This window comes from Triticum aestivum, chromosome 3B, assembly GCF_018294505.1.
Source record: "Triticum aestivum cultivar Chinese Spring chromosome 3B, IWGSC CS RefSeq v2.1, whole genome shotgun sequence".
Lineage (NCBI taxonomy): Eukaryota > Viridiplantae > Streptophyta > Magnoliopsida > Poales > Poaceae > Triticum > Triticum aestivum.
Window position 1 is genome coordinate 810,416,840 of NC_057801.1, and position 6,485 is coordinate 810,423,324.

The window sequence follows — 6,485 nt, forward strand, 5'->3', positions numbered from 1 at the left end:
CCACCATGCCAATGATTGTGCTTTACAGTAGTTGACATGCTCTATTCCTGTCTATTTTGCTTGCTGTTAAAGATGGTGTGTATTGTACACACCCCTCTGTGATTTATGCACTTCACATGCATTTTCCCCATCACCCACAAACCTTAACATGCTAGTTGTATGTGCTACTGCAATTCTTGCAGTTGATTTCAAATCGTTCTCTGCTTTGTGTGTGCATGTTAGTTAATGATGGATTGGCTGGTCAGATGATGCTACAACAACATATTCCTGAGATTCTCTTTGAGGAATACAAAATCAAGGTTTTAAAGACTGATGGCCAGCCTGTCTAATGTTTGTTTTCTTCTATACACTTGCTCCTTCCAGTAGGCATTGCAAGTGATGTGTACAAGTGTAGTCCTCTAGTCACATTTTTAACCAGTAAAATATGATTGTAGCATACTTCTAGTTTTAGTCATTTAACATCTTAATTTACCTAGAATGATGAAGTAGTTGCACTTGGAAGATGGGCTGAGCAAATGATGATTCATATGATTATTCTGGCGTTGCTATGTTTGATCTGGTGGTGCCAAGAAAACTCATGCTGAGCTTACTTTTAATACCATTTTATTCTGTGTGATGAGCTTAGTTTTGTACTATAGCCACCTTCTTGTTTACTTTGTTGAATCCCGTCTTGTGTACTAATCATGAGCTATTAGCATTTGGCTTCTCTGTGCTAATTGAACCTGATAAGTATGTATACTTCTTTTTAGATACAAATTCCACATTGCATGTTTATGTGCTAATTAAACTTGATAACTATGTATACTTCTTTGAGATACAAATTCCACATTGCATGTTTATGAGGTTCAATTTCTACAGATCTTGCCAAATGAATGTGTCAACATGTCTCTCCTTAGGGTTGTTTTAAACCGCAAATGATCTACTGTATCAATTTTTTGCTGTTCAAAGATTGAAATCATGGTTCATTTTCAAAGATCGAAATGTTGTTGACCCTGTTCTTCTAATGTTAAAAATGTCACATTTTGCTTGTTCCAACCATTTTTCTTTATAACTTGCAGATGCTGGCCTTCATTCATGTTTTTTCGTGAGGTCCAGGATGAACAAGTTGGGAGAAGCATTGGAGCTAGTTATACTATGATAGTTGTGTTACCTGATGTGAACCTTTTTTTATCAAAACTTGATGTGAACCATATTTTTCTGTAATAATGTGTTACCAGGATGAACCATCCTTGCTGTGTTACCAGGATGAACAAGTTCGATTGTAATAATGTGCCAAGTTTGGCTCTTTCTGATTGTATTCGTGATGTGTACCATATTTTTCCTGATTAGTCATGCTCTGATTGAAGCATTTTGTTTTCTCTCTGTTCGGATTTAAATATTGTTATTTATTTACTGGAAAATTGAGATCTGAAAATATAACAGTGACAACTGGGACCCACTTGTTAGAACCTGACAACTGGGTCCCATCTCACTAGTGGGCTCATCTTTTGGAAAAAATAAAATAAAAAAAGGCCATGGCCTAGAAAATGAAAAGGCCGAATTCTTGGGCCAGGCCCATGTAGCTAATAAAAGCATAGGAAAAAAAATATAGAAAGGCCGAATTGTTGGGCTAGGCCCATGTAAAATGCTGAATTGGACCGGGCTGATTCTTGTGCCACACCAGATTGCCACGTCGGATGCCTACGTGGCTTGGGGAGGCTGCTAGTGACCAAAACGCCACAGTAGACATATTTTGGTCATAAACGTCTATGACCATTCCAGAAGAAAGGTCGCTATAGTCAGTTAACGACGGCAGATTTTGACCTTATGTTTTTGGTCACAAAAAGGTCACAAATTGAAAACAGTGACCATTCAGTGATCAATAGTGGTGGTCACAAGTTGACATATTTCTTGTAGTGCTTATTGTAGGCCTTGCAAATAACTGCTAAGAGGATCGTGAAAGGTCTATCCAAAGGAGTAAAATCTCTACTACCAACCATTCCACATAGTACATAGGATCCTATATTTCTTTACGGAGGGAGGAGTATATCCAATGACTCATATGCCACAATATTAACGAAGATACTCATGGTTAAGAAAATCTTACACTTACCCTTATAGGGTCAAATATCCATGGGTGCCCAAACTCATAGTGAATTTGACATTTTTCCGTGTTGCCAAGGGTGAATTCATTCGTATTTTACTTCATGAAGAATTCTAACAACATTTTTCCATTAGACAAATGGACCGGACAATAAAGCTATTGTGAACTAGATTGTTAACATCCATATATATGTCTAACATCACATGAAAACTATCAGCTAGCTCGTGGACTAAAGTTTATTTCTATCCAGCGATCCAATATGACGTGTAGATGTACATATGTATATCTTGGTACTTACATGAATGCTATAAATAATAATCATTATTCTTAGAAAGTAGCTTAATAATAGTAGTTGTGGTTATACACATATGCATTATTTCCTACCTAAAATGTGAACCTATAGAGAAACATATTTTATTTTCAATTTCTGTGAATTTTGAGAAAACTCAAGATGACATCCTCACACAATGTGTTATCCCGATCAAAATAATAAAATTCTACCCCGCACATCGGGCGGGCCACTCTGCTAGTTTGATTAAAGAAACTTTAACTTCATTGATGAATTAAGTATCTTCTCCCGCCCATATGATTGATCATTCCTCAGATCTATCTAACTAGCTACCATTGAATTGTAAGTAATCATGGTCTACGGTAAAGGTACATTATCTCTAAGTAAGGTGGACTATATTAACTATACGACTCACCGGTGGAACTGGTAGCAATAGCCTCTGATAGTCATGCGTCCACTTCTCACTTTTGCACGAACCAGTGAATATATTTTATGTAGATGAAAATGAAATAACCAAAAACAACCCAATAATGTTTGAGGAAAACAAAGAAGGCGATTACAAACTCATAGAACTCCTCACAAAGCTAGAGAAAGTAATTCGACGGACAGGCCAGAAAATAACATAGCAACACCATCAAACATAAAAGGTAGATGCATGCAGTTTTGAGTATAAAAAACAACAAGTTGGTGCATTAGATCTTCTCTTCTCATTTGTATGATACCCGCAGATCACTCGATGGATTAGTCTGATGGGTCGCCATACACATAGTAAGTGTAGCCCTCCTCACCGTCAGGCGGCAGCATCTGCAGTTCCGAGTTCTCTATAGTAGTGCAGTAATTCACCAACAGCTCAGCAATTTTAGAGAAAGGATTTGTTGCAGATTCAAATACATACTTGGGCTCCTCTTCCCATCCACTGCCAGCGAGACTCCCTTGATCATAAGCTCTAACCACGGAGCGATCCGCGTAGTAGATTGTGCCAGATTCGATGGAGTGGAACTTGTTGGACTTCGTGGTGTCGATGGAGAGGCACCTGCGCGAGCTGACAAACAGCGCGCGGCTACCGATGCTTCTGACCGGCACGAGCACCTTGTTCACGGTGTCCACCATGTAGACCACCGGCATGCCATTACAAACACGCCCATCCATCACCAGAAGAAGCTCCCCCTCAGATTCAACGAGATAGAAGTTATTGCTCCCGTGGGCTAGCTCAAAAATTGGGCCGACAATGGTGGTTAACATGGAGATTGTACCCATGGAGCGTTTCCATTGGTTACCTTCCTTGTACACGTCAGTGATTGTTGATATGATGGATCCATACTTCTTTGTGATGTACATGGTGCCCGCGAAGGATGTCAAGTTCTTGTGACCATCACCAAAGCCCCAATCCCCAGTCCTGAACTCCCCTTCTCCAAAACCAAAAGTGGGGTGCCATTCCTCGCTTGTCTGATCAGCCCAGCTCAAACAATCGTTTAGCAGGTCTGAGATGAACACCATCATTGGAGACGTTGTCACGACAACAGAGCTCACCTGTTCCATGGGTATATGCACCTTGAAGCATGCCATGGCGCCCGTGAAAGGGTTGAGCACCGGAGTTTGGTATGGCTGCGCTCTCTGCCCTAGCACGAAGAGTCCGCCTTTCGTGACGCCGACAAAAAACTACCTCCGGCTGCGGACCTCCGTGGGGATTTTCTTGCGTAGGCGGCGGCCTGTGCTAAAGTTGAAGAAGGTCACCCGGTCATTGTCGTGGATGGAGTGCTCCAGCATGATCCACTTCCTGGGCATGAATTTGGGATCTGTGACATCCGCGGTGGAGTCTGTGGCTCGGCGCCAGTTGCCGCAGATAGCCCGGAAGGCGACATAGTGGTCGATATCGTCCGTTGCGAGGAAGGATTCACTGATCTTCCTCGTGATATCATATGGGAGGTTTTTCCAGAACACCAGGTCCGCCATGACTAGTTTCAGGTGGGTGGTGGATGGACGAGGTATTTCTTTTTGTGGGAGGCAGAGCTGCGGGCTACAATTCTATGCTTTTTGTGTGCTTGCGTCTGGATGGATTGGATGGTGGCTATATATATACATATTCTTGGCGCGTCTTGCAGAAGTTTCAAACGTTGTGTGAATACGTACAAGGTTTGATGCGTTCGCTGGGTGACATTTTTGGAAGAACTTGAAACCAAAACGAATGTTGAGAACAGCTAGCTGTTAGCACCCATCGTCAAGGCATGCCCCGCGCTATTACTTTCCAAAAACGAAAAAAAATAGTGTTCGCTTGCATACTGCATACACGTACTGCACTATTACTTTCCAAAAAAGAAATCGCCTAGTGTTCACATGCATACTGCGTACGTATATCATTCCATATATACTATACAGCAAATGGAACTGCATTCCTATTCCATTGTATTTGACTAAACTTCAGAAAAAAATAATTCAAGTTTGCAAAGTTGTCTAAACCATGTGCGCATGAGACAAAAGAAAGTGTTTGTCAAGTTTGTTTTTGAATACAGTACAGACGGAAACGTTCATACATACGTGCATACGCTCATCCGTATGAACGCACATACGGACACCCTACCCCTATGAGCACTTTCGAGAGACTGAGCCAGCATATCATCTTTACATTTACGAAGTCACGGTAGGCGCACCTTGTCGTCGACAGGAACATCTACTCCCACTGAAAGCGCATCGTTGGAAGTTCTGAAATAATTCCAGAAATAATGCGAGCACCAAGACATGAACCCTGAAGGGCTGGGGATACCCTGTCCCTCTATCAGTCCAACCACAGGTTTGACCGCAAAGTGGATGTCAAGTTAATGGTACCAAAACATGTTCTCTGTTATTTTTTGTTCACTAGTAGAAAAGAGGGCTTTGGTCCACCCCGGGTTAGCCCATTAGTCCCGGTTCAGTCTAGAACCGGGACTAATGGGGGCATTAGTCCCTGTTCGTGCGTTCAGGGGTCACGTGGGCCATTTGTCCCGGTTCGTCTGGACCTTTTAGTCCTGGTTGGTGCCACGAACCGGGACTAAAGGTCTGACCTTTAGTCCCGGTTCGTGCCACCAACCGGTACTAATGGGGTTTTTGGCATTAGTAACGGTTCATGGCACGAACCGGTACTAAAGGTCCCATTTTCAAACTCTACCCCCCCCCCATCGCCTTTTCAGTTTTTTAAAAAATAAAAGAAAATGATGAAAATGTCAAAAAAATAAAAGAAAATAAGTTTGCCATGTGATATGTGGTCTAGTTGTTGGGCAAATTTGCAAATATGAATTTCGACTTTATTTGCAAAATCTCTCGAGAATTTGTAAAAATGGACATAACTTTTGCATACTAACTCGGATGAAAACGTTTTTTATATGAAAAATCATCTACTCGAAAAGTTACACATTCTCAAAATCCTCAAAAACCTAACAGAAAAAAGTTACGGGCCATTTTAGATCTAGAGTGGAAAAAATCGAAAAAATTTCAAACTGTGGTCAAACAATGGTCAAACTAATTATTCTACTATATTAGTTTTACTAAATAATTATTTTAGTTATTTTGAATTTTGGTCAAATCTGGTCAAACTGTGGTCAAACAATGGTCAAACTATGGTCAAACAATGGTCAAACTAATTATTCAAGAAATATTAGTGTTACCAAATAATCATTATTTTTTAAAACAATAGTTTCAAACTCAAAGAGTGAAATGTGTCACTTCATGCTCAAGCGAAATTCCTGAAGGTTAATAGGATTGACATCTTACTATTGTCAGGAAAACAACAAGTGCAGACTTGGAAACGAGGGAGAATAGAACCCGGAAGTTAAGCGTGCTCAGGCTGGGGGAGTGGGAGGATGGGTGACCGTTCGGGAAGTTAAATGATTTGGAATGATGAGGGGTGATTAGAGGTTAGAGGATAAATTGAGCAGTGATGAGGGGTGGTGATTAGAGATTAGAGGTTAAAATAATTCAGAAATTTGAAAAAAAATAAAATAAAATAAATTCAAAAAAATTTCAAAAAAGAAAATCGTAAAATTTCCTTGTTACCAACCGGGACTAAAGGTGGAGCTTCACGTGGCCGCGGCCTTTAGTCCCGGTTGATTTAAGAACCGGGACTAAAAGGGAGAGGCATTA

At 40.8% G+C, this 6,485-nt stretch overlaps 1 non-coding gene across 1 annotated transcript; it reads left to right on the top strand.

Moving 5' to 3' along the window:
- Nucleotides 1–239: 239 nt before the first annotated feature.
- On the top strand, nucleotides 240–319 carry LOC123073002 (small nucleolar RNA SNORD36). Its single transcript, XR_006435529.1, has one exon. It is a non-coding gene; the product is annotated as a small nucleolar RNA SNORD36 (small nucleolar RNA).
- The last annotated feature ends 6,166 nt before the right edge of the window (nucleotides 320–6,485 follow it).